This window comes from Rhinoderma darwinii (assembly GCF_050947455.1).
Source record: "Rhinoderma darwinii isolate aRhiDar2 chromosome 5 unlocalized genomic scaffold, aRhiDar2.hap1 SUPER_5_unloc_38, whole genome shotgun sequence".
NCBI lineage: Eukaryota > Metazoa > Chordata > Amphibia > Anura > Rhinodermatidae > Rhinoderma > Rhinoderma darwinii.
In genome coordinates this window covers 305,320-322,966 of record NW_027461796.1, presented here as the reverse complement: position 1 = coordinate 322,966, position 17,647 = coordinate 305,320, and the positions used below count along the sequence as shown (strand labels likewise).

The 17,647-nt window shown below is 47.8% G+C and overlaps 12 non-coding genes across 12 annotated transcripts; all 12 read left to right on the top strand.

Annotated features, from left to right (window-relative positions):
- The first annotated feature begins 973 nt into the window (after window positions 1–973).
- LOC142691756 (U2 spliceosomal RNA) lies at window positions 974–1,164 on the top strand. Its single transcript, XR_012860279.1, has one exon. It is a non-coding gene; the product is annotated as a U2 spliceosomal RNA (small nuclear RNA).
- A 1,292-nt stretch (window positions 1,165–2,456) lies between these two features.
- Window positions 2,457–2,647, top strand: LOC142691755 (U2 spliceosomal RNA). The gene has a single exon (XR_012860278.1). It is a non-coding gene; the product is annotated as a U2 spliceosomal RNA (small nuclear RNA).
- Window positions 2,648–3,943: 1,296 nt separating this feature from the next.
- Window positions 3,944–4,134, top strand: LOC142691754 (U2 spliceosomal RNA). The gene has a single exon (XR_012860277.1). It is a non-coding gene; the product is annotated as a U2 spliceosomal RNA (small nuclear RNA).
- Window positions 4,135–5,426: 1,292 nt separating this feature from the next.
- LOC142691753 (U2 spliceosomal RNA) lies at window positions 5,427–5,617 on the top strand. The gene has a single exon (XR_012860276.1). It is a non-coding gene; the product is annotated as a U2 spliceosomal RNA (small nuclear RNA).
- A 1,284-nt stretch (window positions 5,618–6,901) lies between these two features.
- LOC142691752 (U2 spliceosomal RNA) lies at window positions 6,902–7,092 on the top strand. Its single transcript, XR_012860275.1, has one exon. It is a non-coding gene; the product is annotated as a U2 spliceosomal RNA (small nuclear RNA).
- Window positions 7,093–8,384: 1,292 nt separating this feature from the next.
- LOC142691751 (U2 spliceosomal RNA) lies at window positions 8,385–8,575 on the top strand. The gene has a single exon (XR_012860274.1). It is a non-coding gene; the product is annotated as a U2 spliceosomal RNA (small nuclear RNA).
- Window positions 8,576–9,859: 1,284 nt separating this feature from the next.
- LOC142691801 (U2 spliceosomal RNA) lies at window positions 9,860–10,050 on the top strand. The gene has a single exon (XR_012860320.1). It is a non-coding gene; the product is annotated as a U2 spliceosomal RNA (small nuclear RNA).
- Window positions 10,051–11,358: 1,308 nt separating this feature from the next.
- Window positions 11,359–11,541, top strand: LOC142691815 (U2 spliceosomal RNA). The gene has a single exon (XR_012860332.1). It is a non-coding gene; the product is annotated as a U2 spliceosomal RNA (small nuclear RNA).
- A 1,300-nt stretch (window positions 11,542–12,841) lies between these two features.
- On the top strand, window positions 12,842–13,032 carry LOC142691750 (U2 spliceosomal RNA). Its single transcript, XR_012860273.1, has one exon. It is a non-coding gene; the product is annotated as a U2 spliceosomal RNA (small nuclear RNA).
- A 1,276-nt stretch (window positions 13,033–14,308) lies between these two features.
- Window positions 14,309–14,499, top strand: LOC142691749 (U2 spliceosomal RNA). Its single transcript, XR_012860272.1, has one exon. It is a non-coding gene; the product is annotated as a U2 spliceosomal RNA (small nuclear RNA).
- A 1,284-nt stretch (window positions 14,500–15,783) lies between these two features.
- On the top strand, window positions 15,784–15,974 carry LOC142691746 (U2 spliceosomal RNA). Its single transcript, XR_012860270.1, has one exon. It is a non-coding gene; the product is annotated as a U2 spliceosomal RNA (small nuclear RNA).
- A 1,312-nt stretch (window positions 15,975–17,286) lies between these two features.
- On the top strand, window positions 17,287–17,477 carry LOC142691745 (U2 spliceosomal RNA). The gene has a single exon (XR_012860269.1). It is a non-coding gene; the product is annotated as a U2 spliceosomal RNA (small nuclear RNA).
- The last annotated feature ends 170 nt before the right edge of the window (window positions 17,478–17,647 follow it).

Here is a 17,647-nt window from a genome sequence, read left to right as displayed (position 1 = left end):
GATTGATTGATTGATTGATTGATTGATTGATTGATGCAGCACAACAGTCAAATAGTGGAGTGGAGTAGGGGAACAGCAAACAGCCAATAAAGCAGCCCGCCCGCTCGCCTGCCCGCCACAATGGACCTACCTGTGTACACTAGATGGATGTGATGGAATGTACTGTCGTCCCTACATTTCAAGAAGAAGTAAGAATTGCAGTTGCAACAAAGCCTTGCTTGCCTACAAAGAGAGCAGCAATTTGGATTTGTTACTATGTTACCTAGAAGAATAACAAACTGTGCAAGGATGGAGGTTGTAGGAGCAAGGAGAAGTTGTCTGTAAAGTTGGTGGATGCCTATTTTCCATTTTGCAGTCCCTTGTCTCCCTCTTGTGGCCTCCTGGAGGCAACTAGCTGTGCAAAAAAAAGACAGCCTGGCGGCCGGCTGTTGCAGTGTTGCCCTCTCAGGCAACACTGAGTGACTGACTGAGCCTCACCGTCTTATATAAAGTTCAGACGGAACTTTGCACGTGTCATAGTGGAGCCCTCAGGATTCCAGAGCCAGCTTTCTGACATCATAATGGGGCCTCAGAGATAAAAGCCTGGGCCCAGGCAGTGTTGGTCAGTGCTGCTCAGCAGGCAGCACTGGACTGGACTGGATTACAGCTGATACAAGGTGTGAAGGAACAAGGGGTGGCTGTGGGCATGCACTTGCTGCCGCTGCCAGTGTTTATCTGCATGGCAGCAGGGCATTTGGGCGTTGCCAGGAAGGCGTTTTTATGTAGATTCCTCCTCTTTCAGCACTGCATTGTGGTGCAAGCAAAAGAAGCAAATCCTGTCTGGCTTCCTCTCCGGCCTTTATTCACCTCCCGTGTAGCTGTGAGTGTGTGAGCCTGCAGGGCCCCATGGAATTGCCTAGAAGTAGGCTGAATCGCTGCAAGGGCTGAACAGCAGTATCGGGCAGGCTCGGGCAACGCGCGGCCCGTTCGGGTTATCGCTTCTCGGCCTTTTGGCTAAGATCAAGTGTAGTATCTGTTCTTATCAGTTTAATATCTGATACGTCCCCTATCTGGGGACCATATATTAAATGGATTTTTAGAACAGGGAGATGGAAATAGAGCTTGCTCTGTCCACTCCACGCATTGACCTGGTATTGCAGTATTTCCAGGACCGGTGCACCCTTTCCTTATGTGTTGACTAAAAGCAGATTCCAAAAGTGTTTTTTGTCTTTGCTATTGTTTCTGTCTTTCTGAAGGGATCTCCCCTTTTAATCCCATTATTTCAACACCGGACAATGCATGAGTGATAATGAGCTCATTGATTAAATGCAATTAATGAATAGATTGCCACCTCTTGTTGTGTGTCGTCTGTGTTTCTGTGTTTCCGGCATTTCACATTGGAACACCTCATTCACCTTCCTTGTCTTCTCTCCGCCCTCCCTTTTAGGTAAGTTAAAGAGCTGCACCTGAGCCAGCCACTGATTGATTGATTGATTGATTGATTGATTGATTGATTGATTGATTGATTGATTGATTGATGCAGCACAACAGTCAAATAGTGGAGTGGAGTAGGGGAACAGCAAACAGCCAATAAAGCAGCCCGCCCGCTCGCCTGCCCGCCACAATGGACCTACCTGTGTACACTAGATGGATGTGATGGAATGTACTGTCGTCCCTACATTTCAAGAAGAAGTAAGAATTGCAGTTGCAACAAAGCCTTGCTTGCCTACAAAGAGAGCAGCAATTTGGATTTGTTACTATGTTACCTAGAAGAATAACAAACTGTGCAAGGATGGAGGTTGTAGGAGCAAGGAGAAGTTGTCTGTAAAGTTGGTGGATGCCTATTTTCCATTTTGCAGTCCCTTGTCTCCCTCTTGTGGCCTCCTGGAGGCAACTAGCTGTGCAAAAAAAAGACAGCCTGGCGGCCGGCTGTTGCAGTGTTGCCCTCTCAGGCAACACTGAGTGACTGACTGAGCCTCACCGTCTTATATAAAGTTCAGACGGAACTTTGCACGTGTCATAGTGGAGCCCTCAGGATTCCAGAGCCAGCTTTCTGACATCATAATGGGGCCTCAGAGATAAAAGCCTGGGCCCAGGCAGTGTTGGTCAGTGCTGCTCAGCAGGCAGCACTGGACTGGACTGGATTACAGCTGATACAAGGTGTGAAGGAACAAGGGGTGGCTGTGGGCATGCACTTGCTGCCGCTGCCAGTGTTTATCTGCATGGCAGCAGGGCATTTGGGCGTTGCCAGGAAGGCGTTTTTATGTAGATTCCTCCTCTTTCAGCACTGCATTGTGGTGCAAGCAAAAGAAGCAAATCCTGTCTGGCTTCCTCTCCGGCCTTTATTCACCTCCCGTGTAGCTGTGAGTGTGTGAGCCTGCAGGGCCCCATGGAATTGCCTAGAAGTAGGCTGAATCGCTGCAAGGGCTGAACAGCAGTATCGGGCAGGCTCGGGCAACGCGCGGCCCGTTCGGGTTATCGCTTCTCGGCCTTTTGGCTAAGATCAAGTGTAGTATCTGTTCTTATCAGTTTAATATCTGATACGTCCCCTATCTGGGGACCATATATTAAATGGATTTTTAGAACAGGGAGATGGAAATAGAGCTTGCTCTGTCCACTCCACGCATTGACCTGGTATTGCAGTATTTCCAGGACCGGTGCACCCTTTCCTTATGTGTTGACTAAAAGCAGATTCCAAAAGTGTTTTTTGTCTTTGCTATTGTTTCTGTCTTTCTGAAGGGATCTCCCCTTTTAATCCCATTATTTCAACACCTGTTGGACAATGCATGAGTGATAATGAGCTCATTGATTAAATGCAATTAATGAATAGATTGCCACCTCTTGTTGTGTGTCGTCTGTGTTTCTGTGTTTCCGGCATTTCACATTGGAACACCTCATTCACCTTCCTTGTCTTCTCTCCGCCCTCCCTTTTAGGTAAGTTAAAGAGCTGCACCTGAGCCAGCCACTGATTGATTGATTGATTGATTGATTGATTGATTGATTGATTGATTGATTGATTGATTGATGCAGCACAACAGTCAAATAGTGGAGTGGAGTAGGGGAACAGCAAACAGCCAATAAAGCAGCCCGCCCGCTCGCCTGCCCGCCACAATGGACCTACCTGTGTACACTAGATGGATGTGATGGAATGTACTGTCGTCCCTACATTTCAAGAAGAAGTAAGAATTGCAGTTGCAACAAAGCCTTGCTTGCCTACAAAGAGAGCAGCAATTTGGATTTGTTACTATGTTACCTAGAAGAATAACAAACTGTGCAAGGATGGAGGTTGTAGGAGCAAGGAGAAGTTGTCTGTAAAGTTGGTGGATGCCTATTTTCCATTTTGCAGTCCCTTGTCTCCCTCTTGTGGCCTCCTGGAGGCAACTAGCTGTGCAAAAAAAAGACAGCCTGGCGGCCGGCTGTTGCAGTGTTGCCCTCTCAGGCAACACTGAGTGACTGACTGAGCCTCACCGTCTTATATAAAGTTCAGACGGAACTTTGCACGTGTCATAGTGGAGCCCTCAGGATTCCAGAGCCAGCTTTCTGACATCATAATGGGGCCTCAGAGATAAAAGCCTGGGCCCAGGCAGTGTTGGTCAGTGCTGCTCAGCAGGCAGCACTGGACTGGACTGGATTACAGCTGATACAAGGTGTGAAGGAACAAGGGGTGGCTGTGGGCATGCACTTGCTGCCGCTGCCAGTGTTTATCTGCATGGCAGCAGGGCATTTGGGCGTTGCCAGGAAGGCGTTTTTATGTAGATTCCTCCTCTTTCAGCACTGCATTGTGGTGCAAGCAAAAGAAGCAAATCCTGTCTGGCTTCCTCTCCGGCCTTTATTCACCTCCCGTGTAGCTGTGAGTGTGTGAGCCTGCAGGGCCCCATGGAATTGCCTAGAAGTAGGCTGAATCGCTGCAAGGGCTGAACAGCAGTATCGGGCAGGCTCGGGCAACGCGCGGCCCGTTCGGGTTATCGCTTCTCGGCCTTTTGGCTAAGATCAAGTGTAGTATCTGTTCTTATCAGTTTAATATCTGATACGTCCCCTATCTGGGGACCATATATTAAATGGATTTTTAGAACAGGGAGATGGAAATAGAGCTTGCTCTGTCCACTCCACGCATTGACCTGGTATTGCAGTATTTCCAGGACCGGTGCACCCTTTCCTTATGTGTTGACTAAAAGCAGATTCCAAAAGTGTTTTTTGTCTTTGCTATTGTTTCTGTCTTTCTGAAGGGATCTCCCCTTTTAATCCCATTATTTCAACACCTGTTGGACAATGCATGAGTGATAATGAGCTCATTGATTAAATGCAATTAATGAATAGATTGCCACCTCTTGTTGTGTGTCGTCTGTGTTTCTGTGTTTCCGGCATTTCACATTGGAACACCTCATTCACCTTCCTTGTCTTCTCTCCGCCCTCCCTTTTAGGTAAGTTAAAGAGCTGCACCTGAGCCAGCCACTGATTGATTGATTGATTGATTGATTGATTGATTGATTGATTGATTGATTGATTGATGCAGCACAACAGTCAAATAGTGGAGTGGAGTAGGGGAACAGCAAACAGCCAATAAAGCAGCCCGCCCGCTCGCCTGCCCGCCACAATGGACCTACCTGTGTACACTAGATGGATGTGATGGAATGTACTGTCGTCCCTACATTTCAAGAAGAAGTAAGAATTGCAGTTGCAACAAAGCCTTGCTTGCCTACAAAGAGAGCAGCAATTTGGATTTGTTACTATGTTACCTAGAAGAATAACAAACTGTGCAAGGATGGAGGTTGTAGGAGCAAGGAGAAGTTGTCTGTAAAGTTGGTGGATGCCTATTTTCCATTTTGCAGTCCCTTGTCTCCCTCTTGTGGCCTCCTGGAGGCAACTAGCTGTGCAAAAAAAAGACAGCCTGGCGGCCGGCTGTTGCAGTGTTGCCCTCTCAGGCAACACTGAGTGACTGACTGAGCCTCACCGTCTTATATAAAGTTCAGACGGAACTTTGCACGTGTCATAGTGGAGCCCTCAGGATTCCAGAGCCAGCTTTCTGACATCATAATGGGGCCTCAGAGATAAAAGCCTGGGCCCAGGCAGTGTTGGTCAGTGCTGCTCAGCAGGCAGCACTGGACTGGACTGGATTACAGCTGATACAAGGTGTGAATGAACAAGGGGTGGCTGTGGGCATGCACTTGCTGCCGCTGCCAGTGTTTATCTGCATGGCAGCAGGGCATTTGGGCGTTGCCAGGAAGGCGTTTTTATGTAGATTCCTCCTCTTTCAGCACTGCATTGTGGTGCAAGCAAAAGAAGCAAATCCTGTCTGGCTTCCTCTCCGGCCTTTATTCACCTCCCGTGTAGCTGTGAGTGTGTGAGCCTGCAGGGCCCCATGGAATTGCCTAGAAGTAGGCTGAATCGCTGCAAGGGCTGAACAGCAGTATCGGGCAGGCTCGGGCAACGCGCGGCCCGTTCGGGTTATCGCTTCTCGGCCTTTTGGCTAAGATCAAGTGTAGTATCTGTTCTTATCAGTTTAATATCTGATACGTCCCCTATCTGGGGACCATATATTAAATGGATTTTTAGAACAGGGAGATGGAAATAGAGCTTGCTCTGTCCACTCCACGCATTGACCTGGTATTGCAGTATTTCCAGGACCGGTGCACCCTTTCCTTATGTGTTGACTAAAAGCAGATTCCAAAAGTGTTTTTTGTCTTTGCTATTGTTTCTGTCTTTCTGAAGGGATCTCCCCTTTTAATCCCATTATTTCAACACCTGTTGGACAATGCATGAGTGATAATGAGCTCATTGATTAAATGCAATTAATGAATAGATTGCCACCTCTTGTTGTGTGTCGTCTGTGTTTCTGTGTTTCCGGCATTTCACATTGGAACACCTCATTCACCTTCCTTGTCTTCTCTCCGCCCTCCCTTTTAGGTAAGTTAAAGAGCTGCACCTGAGCCAGCCACTGATTGATTGATTGATTGATTGATTGATTGATTGATTGATTGATTGATGCAGCACAACAGTCAAATAGTGGAGTGGAGTAGGGGAACAGCAAACAGCCAATAAAGCAGCCCGCCCGCTCGCCTGCCCGCCACAATGGACCTACCTGTGTACACTAGATGGATGTGATGGAATGTACTGTCGTCCCTACATTTCAAGAAGAAGTAAGAATTGCAGTTGCAACAAAGCCTTGCTTGCCTACAAAGAGAGCAGCAATTTGGATTTGTTACTATGTTACCTAGAAGAATAACAAACTGTGCAAGGATGGAGGTTGTAGGAGCAAGGAGAAGTTGTCTGTAAAGTTGGTGGATGCCTATTTTCCATTTTGCAGTCCCTTGTCTCCCTCTTGTGGCCTCCTGGAGGCAACTAGCTGTGCAAAAAAAAGACAGCCTGGCGGCCGGCTGTTGCAGTGTTGCCCTCTCAGGCAACACTGAGTGACTGACTGAGCCTCACCGTCTTATATAAAGTTCAGACGGAACTTTGCACGTGTCATAGTGGAGCCCTCAGGATTCCAGAGCCAGCTTTCTGACATCATAATGGGGCCTCAGAGATAAAAGCCTGGGCCCAGGCAGTGTTGGTCAGTGCTGCTCAGCAGGCAGCACTGGACTGGACTGGATTACAGCTGATACAAGGTGTGAAGGAACAAGGGGTGGCTGTGGGCATGCACTTGCTGCCGCTGCCAGTGTTTATCTGCATGGCAGCAGGGCATTTGGGCGTTGCCAGGAAGGCGTTTTTATGTAGATTCCTCCTCTTTCAGCACTGCATTGTGGTGCAAGCAAAAGAAGCAAATCCTGTCTGGCTTCCTCTCCGGCCTTTATTCACCTCCCGTGTAGCTGTGAGTGTGTGAGCCTGCAGGGCCCCATGGAATTGCCTAGAAGTAGGCTGAATCGCTGCAAGGGCTGAACAGCAGTATCGGGCAGGCTCGGGCAACGCGCGGCCCGTTCGGGTTATCGCTTCTCGGCCTTTTGGCTAAGATCAAGTGTAGTATCTGTTCTTATCAGTTTAATATCTGATACGTCCCCTATCTGGGGACCATATATTAAATGGATTTTTAGAACAGGGAGATGGAAATAGAGCTTGCTCTGTCCACTCCACGCATTGACCTGGTATTGCAGTATTTCCAGGACCGGTGCACCCTTTCCTTATGTGTTGACTAAAAGCAGATTCCAAAAGTGTTTTTTGTCTTTGCTATTGTTTCTGTCTTTCTGAAGGGATCTCCCCTTTTAATCCCATTATTTCAACACCTGTTGGACAATGCATGAGTGATAATGAGCTCATTGATTAAATGCAATTAATGAATAGATTGCCACCTCTTGTTGTGTGTCGTCTGTGTTTCTGTGTTTCCGGCATTTCACATTGGAACACCTCATTCACCTTCCTTGTCTTCTCTCCGCCCTCCCTTTTAGGTAAGTTAAAGAGCTGCACCTGAGCCAGCCACTGATTGATTGATTGATTGATTGATTGATTGATTGATTGATTGATTGATTGATTGATGCAGCACAACAGTCAAATAGTGGAGTGGAGTAGGGGAACAGCAAACAGCCAATAAAGCAGCCCGCCCGCTCGCCTGCCCGCCACAATGGACCTACCTGTGTACACTAGATGGATGTGATGGAATGTACTGTCGTCCCTACATTTCAAGAAGAAGTAAGAATTGCAGTTGCAACAAAGCCTTGCTTGCCTACAAAGAGAGCAGCAATTTGGATTTGTTACTATGTTACCTAGAAGAATAACAAACTGTGCAAGGATGGAGGTTGTAGGAGCAAGGAGAAGTTGTCTGTAAAGTTGGTGGATGCCTATTTTCCATTTTGCAGTCCCTTGTCTCCCTCTTGTGGCCTCCTGGAGGCAACTAGCTGTGCAAAAAAAAGACAGCCTGGCGGCCGGCTGTTGCAGTGTTGCCCTCTCAGGCAACACTGAGTGACTGACTGAGCCTCACCGTCTTATATAAAGTTCAGACGGAACTTTGCACGTGTCATAGTGGAGCCCTCAGGATTCCAGAGCCAGCTTTCTGACATCATAATGGGGCCTCAGAGATAAAAGCCTGGGCCCAGGCAGTGTTGGTCAGTGCTGCTCAGCAGGCAGCACTGGACTGGACTGGATTACAGCTGATACAAGGTGTGAAGGAACAAGGGGTGGCTGTGGGCATGCACTTGCTGCCGCTGCCAGTGTTTATCTGCATGGCAGCAGGGCATTTGGGCGTTGCCAGGAAGGCGTTTTTATGTAGATTCCTCCTCTTTCAGCACTGCATTGTGGTGCAAGCAAAAGAAGCAAATCCTGTCTGGCTTCCTCTCCGGCCTTTATTCACCTCCCGTGTAGCTGTGAGTGTGTGAGCCTGCAGGGCCCCATGGAATTGCCTAGAAGTAGGCTGAATCGCTGCAAGGGCTGAACAGCAGTATCGGGCAGGCTCGGGCAACGCGCGGCCCGTTCGGGTTATCGCTTCTCGGCCTTTTGGCTAAGATCAAGTGTAGTATCTGTTCTTATCAGTTTAATATCTGATACGTCCCCTATCTGGGGACCATATATTAAATGGATTTTTAGAACAGGGAGATGGAAATAGAGCTTGCTCTGTCCACTCCACGCATTGACCTGGTATTGCAGTATTTCCAGGACCGGTGCACCCTTTCCTTATGTGTTGACTAAAAGCAGATTCCAAAAGTGTTTTTTGTCTTTGCTATTGTTTCTGTCTTTCTGAAGGGATCTCCCCTTTTAATCCCATTATTTCAACACCTGTTGGACAATGCATGAGTGATAATGAGCTCATTGATTAAATGCAATTAATGAATAGATTGCCACCTCTTGTTGTGTGTCGTCTGTGTTTCTGTGTTTCCGGCATTTCACATTGGAACACCTCATTCACCTTCCTTGTCTTCTCTCCGCCCTCCCTTTTAGGTAAGTTAAAGAGCTGCACCTGAGCCAGCCACTGATTGATTGATTGATTGATTGATTGATTGATTGATTGATTGATTGATGCAGCACAACAGTCAAATAGTGGAGTGGAGTAGGGGAACAGCAAACAGCCAATAAAGCAGCCCGCCCGCTCGCCTGCCCGCCACAATGGACCTACCTGTGTACACTAGATGGATGTGATGGAATGTACTGTCGTCCCTACATTTCAAGAAGAAGTAAGAATTGCAGTTGCAACAAAGCCTTGCTTGCCTACAAAGAGAGCAGCAATTTGGATTTGTTACTATGTTACCTAGAAGAATAACAAACTGTGCAAGGATGGAGGTTGTAGGAGCAAGGAGAAGTTGTCTGTAAAGTTGGTGGATGCCTATTTTCCATTTTGCAGTCCCTTGTCTCCCTCTTGTGGCCTCCTGGAGGCAACTAGCTGTGCAAAAAAAAGACAGCCTGGCGGCCGGCTGTTGCAGTGTTGCCCTCTCAGGCAACACTGAGTGACTGACTGAGCCTCACCGTCTTATATAAAGTTCAGACGGAACTTTGCACGTGTCATAGTGGAGCCCTCAGGATTCCAGAGCCAGCTTTCTGACATCATAATGGGGCCTCAGAGATAAAAGCCTGGGCCCAGGCAGTGTTGGTCAGTGCTGCTCAGCAGGCAGCACTGGACTGGACTGGATTACAGCTGATACAAGGTGTGAAGGAACAAGGGGTGGCTGTGGGCATGCACTTGCTGCCGCTGCCAGTGTTTATCTGCATGGCAGCAGGGCATTTGGGCGTTGCCAGGAAGGCGTTTTTATGTAGATTCCTCCTCTTTCAGCACTGCATTGTGGTGCAAGCAAAAGAAGCAAATCCTGTCTGGCTTCCTCTCCGGCCTTTATTCACCTCCCGTGTAGCTGTGAGTGTGTGAGCCTGCAGGGCCCCATGGAATTGCCTAGAAGTAGGCTGAATCGCTGCAAGGGCTGAACAGCAGTATCGGGCAGGCTCGGGCAACGCGCGGCCCGTTCGGGTTATCGCTTCTCGGCCTTTTGGCTAAGATCAAGTGTAGTATCTGTTCTTATCAGTTTAATATCTGATACGTCCCCTATCTGGGGATCATATATTAAATGGATTTTTAGAACAGGGAGATGGAAATAGAGCTTGCTCTGTCCACTCCACGCATTGACCTGGTATTGCAGTATTTCCAGGACCGGTGCACCCTTTCCTTATGTCTTTCCTTATGTGTTGACTAAAAGCAGATTCCAAAAGTGTTTTTTGTCTTTGCTATTGTTTCTGTCTTTCTGAAGGGATCTCCCCTTTTAATCCCATTATTTCAACACCTGTTGGACAATGCATGAGTGATAATGAGCTCATTGATTAAATGCAATTAATGAATAGATTGCCACCTCTTGTTGTGTGTCGTCTGTGTTTCTGTGTTTCCGGCATTTCACATTGGAACACCTCATTCACCTTCCTTGTCTTCTCTCCGCCCTCCCTTTTAGGTAAGTTAAAGAGCTGCACCTGAGCCAGCCACTGATTGATTGATTGATTGATTGATTGATTGATTGATTGATTGATTGATTGATGCAGCACAACAGTCAAATAGTGGAGTGGAGTAGGGGAACAGCAAACAGCCAATAAAGCAGCCCGCCCGCTCGCCTGCCCGCCACAATGGACCTACCTGTGTACACTAGATGGATGTGATGGAATGTACTGTCGTCCCTACATTTCAAGAAGAAGTAAGAATTGCAGTTGCAACAAAGCCTTGCTTGCCTACAAAGAGAGCAGCAATTTGGATTTGTTACTATGTTACCTAGAAGAATAACAAACTGTGCAAGGATGGAGGTTGTAGGAGCAAGGAGAAGTTGTCTGTAAAGTTGGTGGATGCCTATTTTCCATTTTGCAGTCCCTTGTCTCCCTCTTGTGGCCTCCTGGAGGCAACTAGCTGTGCAAAAAAAAGACAGCCTGGCGGCCGGCTGTTGCAGTGTTGCCCTCTCAGGCAACACTGAGTGACTGACTGAGCCTCACCGTCTTATATAAAGTTCAGACGGAACTTTGGAACTTTGCACGTGTCATAGTGGAGCCCTCAGGATTCCAGAGCCAGCTTTCTGACATCATAATGGGGCCTCAGAGATAAAAGCCTGGGCCCAGGCAGTGTTGGTCAGTGCTGCTCAGCAGGCAGCACTGGACTGGACTGGATTACAGCTGATACAAGGTGTGAAGGAACAAGGGGTGGCTGTGGGCATGCACTTGCTGCCGCTGCCAGTGTTTATCTGCATGGCAGCAGGGCATTTGGGCGTTGCCAGGAAGGCGTTTTTATGTAGATTCCTCCTCTTTCAGCACTGCATTGTGGTGCAAGCAAAAGAAGCAAATCCTGTCTGGCTTCCTCTCCGGCCTTTATTCACCTCCCGTGTAGCTGTGAGTGTGTGAGCCTGCAGGGCCCCATGGAATTGCCTAGAAGTAGGCTGAATCGCTGCAAGGGCTGAACAGCAGTATCGGGCAGGCTCGGGCAACGCGCGGCCCGTTCGGGTTATCGCTTCTCGGCCTTTTGGCTAAGATCAAGTGTAGTATCTGTTCTTATCAGTTTAATATCTGATACGTCCCCTATCTGGGGACCATATATTAAATGGATTTTTAGAACAGGGAGATGGAAATAGAGCTTGCTCTGTCCACTCCACGCATTGACCTGGTATTGCAGTGACCGGTGCACCCTTTCCTTATGTGTTGACTAAAAGCAGATTCCAAAAGTGTTTTTTGTCTTTGCTATTGTTTCTGTCTTTCTGAAGGGATCTCCCCTTTTAATCCCATTATTTCAACACCTGTTGGACAATGCATGAGTGATAATGAGCTCATTGATTAAATGCAATTAATGAATAGATTGCCACCTCTTGTTGTGTGTCGTCTGTGTTTCTGTGTTTCCGGCATTTCACATTGGAACACCTCATTCACCTTCCTTGTCTTCTCTCCGCCCTCCCTTTTAGGTAAGTTAAAGAGCTGCACCTGAGCCAGCCACTGATTGATTGATTGATTGATTGATTGATTGATTGATTGATTGATTGATTGATTGATTGATTGATGCAGCACAACAGTCAAATAGTGGAGTGGAGTAGGGGAACAGCAAACAGCCAATAAAGCAGCCCGCCCGCTCGCCTGCCCGCCACAATGGACCTACCTGTGTACACTAGATGGATGTGATGGAATGTACTGTCGTCCCTACATTTCAAGAAGAAGTAAGAATTGCAGTTGCAACAAAGCCTTGCTTGCCTACAAAGAGAGCAGCAATTTGGATTTGTTACTATGTTACCTAGAAGAATAACAAACTGTGCAAGGATGGAGGTTGTAGGAGCAAGGAGAAGTTGTCTGTAAAGTTGGTGGATGCCTATTTTCCATTTTGCAGTCCCTTGTCTCCCTCTTGTGGCCTCCTGGAGGCAACTAGCTGTGCAAAAAAAAGACAGCCTGGCGGCCGGCTGTTGCAGTGTTGCCCTCTCAGGCAACACTGAGTGACTGACTGAGCCTCACCGTCTTATATAAAGTTCAGACGGAACTTTGCACGTGTCATAGTGGAGCCCTCAGGATTCCAGAGCCAGCTTTCTGACATCATAATGGGGCCTCAGAGATAAAAGCCTGGGCCCAGGCAGTGTTGGTCAGTGCTGCTCAGCAGGCAGCACTGGACTGGACTGGATTACAGCTGATACAAGGTGTGAAGGAACAAGGGGTGGCTGTGGGCATGCACTTGCTGCCGCTGCCAGTGTTTATCTGCATGGCAGCAGGGCATTTGGGCGTTGCCAGGAAGGCGTTTTTATGTAGATTCCTCCTCTTTCAGCACTGCATTGTGGTGCAAGCAAAAGAAGCAAATCCTGTCTGGCTTCCTCTCCGGCCTTTATTCACCTCCCGTGTAGCTGTGAGTGTGTGAGCCTGCAGGGCCCCATGGAATTGCCTAGAAGTAGGCTGAATCGCTGCAAGGGCTGAACAGCAGTATCGGGCAGGCTCGGGCAACGCGCGGCCCGTTCGGGTTATCGCTTCTCGGCCTTTTGGCTAAGATCAAGTGTAGTATCTGTTCTTATCAGTTTAATATCTGATACGTCCCCTATCTGGGGACCATATATTAAATGGATTTTTAGAACAGGGAGATGGAAATAGAGCTTGCTCTGTCCACTCCACGCATTGACCTGGTATTGCAGTATTTCCAGGACCGGTGCACCCTTTCCTTATGTGTTGACTAAAAGCAGATTCCAAAAGTGTTTTTTGTCTTTGCTATTGTTTCTGTCTTTCTGAAGGGATCTCCCCTTTTAATCCCATTATTTCAACACCTGTTGGACAATGCATGAGTGATAATGAGCTCATTGATTAAATGCAATTAATGAATAGATTGCCACCTCTTGTTGTGTGTCGTCTGTGTTTCTGTGTTTCCGGCATTTCACATTGGAACACCTCATTCACCTTCCTTGTCTTCTCTCCGCCCTCCCTTTTAGGTAAGTTAAAGAGCTGCACCTGAGCCAGCCACTGATTGATTGATTGATTGATTGATTGATTGATTGATTGATGCAGCACAACAGTCAAATAGTGGAGTGGAGTAGGGGAACAGCAAACAGCCAATAAAGCAGCCCGCCCGCTCGCCTGCCCGCCACAATGGACCTACCTGTGTACACTAGATGGATGTGATGGAATGTACTGTCGTCCCTACATTTCAAGAAGAAGTAAGAATTGCAGTTGCAACAAAGCCTTGCTTGCCTACAAAGAGAGCAGCAATTTGGATTTGTTACTATGTTACCTAGAAGAATAACAAACTGTGCAAGGATGGAGGTTGTAGGAGCAAGGAGAAGTTGTCTGTAAAGTTGGTGGATGCCTATTTTCCATTTTGCAGTCCCTTGTCTCCCTCTTGTGGCCTCCTGGAGGCAACTAGCTGTGCAAAAAAAAGACAGCCTGGCGGCCGGCTGTTGCAGTGTTGCCCTCTCAGGCAACACTGAGTGACTGACTGAGCCTCACCGTCTTATATAAAGTTCAGACGGAACTTTGCACGTGTCATAGTGGAGCCCTCAGGATTCCAGAGCCAGCTTTCTGACATCATAATGGGGCCTCAGAGATAAAAGCCTGGGCCCAGGCAGTGTTGGTCAGTGCTGCTCAGCAGGCAGCACTGGACTGGACTGGATTACAGCTGATACAAGGTGTGAAGGAACAAGGGGTGGCTGTGGGCATGCACTTGCTGCCGCTGCCAGTGTTTATCTGCATGGCAGCAGGGCATTTGGGCGTTGCCAGGAAGGCGTTTTTATGTAGATTCCTCCTCTTTCAGCACTGCATTGTGGTGCAAGCAAAAGAAGCAAATCCTGTCTGGCTTCCTCTCCGGCCTTTATTCACCTCCCGTGTAGCTGTGAGTGTGTGAGCCTGCAGGGCCCCATGGAATTGCCTAGAAGTAGGCTGAATCGCTGCAAGGGCTGAACAGCAGTATCGGGCAGGCTCGGGCAACGCGCGGCCCGTTCGGGTTATCGCTTCTCGGCCTTTTGGCTAAGATCAAGTGTAGTATCTGTTCTTATCAGTTTAATATCTGATACGTCCCCTATCTGGGGACCATATATTAAATGGATTTTTAGAACAGGGAGATGGAAATAGAGCTTGCTCTGTCCACTCCACGCATTGACCTGGTATTGCAGTATTTCCAGGACCGGTGCACCCTTTCCTTATGTGTTGACTAAAAGCAGATTCCAAAAGTGTTTTTTGTCTTTGCTATTGTTTCTGTCTTTCTGAAGGGATCTCCCCTTTTAATCCCATTATTTCAACACCTGTTGGACAATGCATGAGTGATAATGAGCTCATTGATTAAATGCAATTAATGAATAGATTGCCACCTCTTGTTGTGTGTCGTCTGTGTTTCTGTGTTTCCGGCATTTCACATTGGAACACCTCATTCACCTTCCTTGTCTTCTCTCCGCCCTCCCTTTTAGGTAAGTTAAAGAGCTGCACCTGAGCCAGCCACTGATTGATTGATTGATTGATTGATTGATTGATTGATTGATTGATTGATGCAGCACAACAGTCAAATAGTGGAGTGGAGTAGGGGAACAGCAAACAGCCAATAAAGCAGCCCGCCCGCTCGCCTGCCCGCCACAATGGACCTACCTGTGTACACTAGATGGATGTGATGGAATGTACTGTCGTCCCTACATTATAAGAAGAAGTAAGAATTGCAGTTGCAACAAAGCCTTGCTTGCCTACAAAGAGAGCAGCAATTTGGATTTGTTACTATGTTACCTAGAAGAATAACAAACTGTGCAAGGATGGAGGTTGTAGGAGCAAGGAGAAGTTGTCTGTAAAGTTGGTGGATGCCTATTTTCCATTTTGCAGTCCCTTGTCTCCCTCTTGTGGCCTCCTGGAGGCAACTAGCTGTGCAAAAAAAAGACAGCCTGGCGGCCGGCTGTTGCAGTGTTGCCCTCTCAGGCAACACTGAGTGACTGACTGAGCCTCACCGTCTTATATAAAGTTCAGACGGAACTTTGCACGTGTCATAGTGGAGCCCTCAGGATTCCAGAGCCAGCTTTCTGACATCATAATGGGGCCTCAGAGATAAAAGCCTGGGCCCAGGCAGTGTTGGTCAGTGCTGCTCAGCAGGCAGCACTGGACTGGACTGGATTACAGCTGATACAAGGTGTGAAGGAACAAGGGGTGGCTGTGGGCATGCACTTGCTGCCGCTGCCAGTGTTTATCTGCATGGCAGCAGGGCATTTGGGCGTTGCCAGGAAGGCGTTTTTATGTAGATTCCTCCTCTTTCAGCACTGCATTGTGGTGCAAGCAAAAGAAGCAAATCCTGTCTGGCTTCCTCTCCGGCCTTTATTCACCTCCCGTGTAGCTGTGAGTGTGTGAGCCTGCAGGGCCCCATGGAATTGCCTAGAAGTAGGCTGAATCGCTGCAAGGGCTGAACAGCAGTATCGGGCAGGCTCGGGCAACGCACGGCCCGTTCGGGTTATCGCTTCTCGGCCTTTTGGCTAAGATCAAGTGTAGTATCTGTTCTTATCAGTTTAATATCTGATACGTCCCCTATCTGGGGACCATATATTAAATGGATTTTTAGAACAGGGAGATGGAAATAGAGCTTGCTCTGTCCACTCCACGCATTGACCTGGTATTGCAGTATTTCCAGGACCGGTGCACCCTTTCCTTATGTGTTGACTAAAAGCAGATTCCAAAAGTGTTTTTTGTCTTTGCTATTGTTTCTGTCTTTCTGAAGGGATCTCCCCTTTTAATCCCATTATTTCAACACCTGTTGGACAATGCATGAGTGATAATGAGCTCATTGATTAAATGCAATTAATGAATAGATTGCCACCTCTTGTTGTGTGTCGTCTGTGTTTCTGTGTTTCCGGCATTTCACATTGGAACACCTCATTCACCTTCCTTGTCTTCTCTCCGCCCTCCCTTTTAGGTAAGTTAAAGAGCTGCACCTGAGCCAGCCACTGATTGATTGATTGATTGATTGATTGATTGATTGATTGATTGATTGATTGATTGATTGATTGATGCAGCACAACAGTCAAATAGTGGAGTGGAGTAGGGGAACAGCAAACAGCCAATAAAGCAGCCCGCCCGCTCGCCTGCCCGCCACAATGGACCTACCTGTGTACACTAGATGGATGTGATGGAATGTACTGTCGTCCCTACATTTCAAGAAGAAGTAAGAATTGCAGTTGCAACAAAGCCTTGCTTGCCTACAAAGAGAGCAGCAATTTGGATTTGTTACTATGTTACCTAGAAGAATAACAAACTGTGCAAGGATGGAGGTTGTAGGAGCAAGGAGAAGTTGTCTGTAAAGTTGGTGGATGCCTATTTTCCATTTTGCAGTCCCTTGTCTCCCTCTTGTGGCCTCCTGGAGGCAACTAGCTGTGCAAAAAAAAGACAGCCTGGCGGCCGGCTGTTGCAGTGTTGCCCTCTCAGGCAACACTGAGTGACTGACTGAGCCTCACCGTCTTATATAAAGTTCAGACGGAACTTTGCACGTGTCATAGTGGAGCCCTCAGGATTCCAGAGCCAGCTTTCTGACATCATAATGGGGCCTCAGAGATAAAAGCCTGGGCCCAGGCAGTGTTGGTCAGTGCTGCTCAGCAGGCAGCACTGGACTGGGCACTGGACTGGACTGGATTACAGCTGATACAAGGTGTGAAGGAACAAGGGGTGGCTGTGGGCATGCACTTGCTGCCGCTGCCAGTGTTTATCTGCATGGCAGCAGGGCATTTGGGCGTTGCCAGGAAGGCGTTTTTATGTAGATTCCTCCTCTTTCAGCACTGCATTGTGGTGCAAGCAAAAGAAGCAAATCCTGTCTGGCTTCCTCTCCGGCCTTTATTCACCTCCCGTGTAGCTGTGAGTGTGTGAGCCTGCAGGGCCCCATGGAATTGCCTAGAAGTAGGCTGAATCGCTGCAAGGGCTGAACAGCAGTATCGGGCAGGCTCGGGCAACGCGCGGCCCGTTCGGGTTATCGCTTCTCGGCCTTTTGGCTAAGATCAAGTGTAGTATCTGTTCTTATCAGTTTAATATCTGATACGTCCCCTATCTGGGGACCATATATTAAATGGATTTTTAGAACAGGGAGATGGAAATAGAGCTTGCTCTGTCCACTCCACGCATTGACCTGGTATTGCAGTATTTCCAGGACCGGTGCACCCTTTCCTTATGTGTTGACTAAAAGCAGATTCCAAAAGTGTTTTTTGTCTTTGCTATTGTTTCTGTCTTTCTGAAGGGATCTCCCCTTTTAATCCCATTATTTCAACACCTGTTGGACAATGCATGAGTGATAATGAGCTCATTGATTAAATGCAATTAATGAATAGATTGCCAC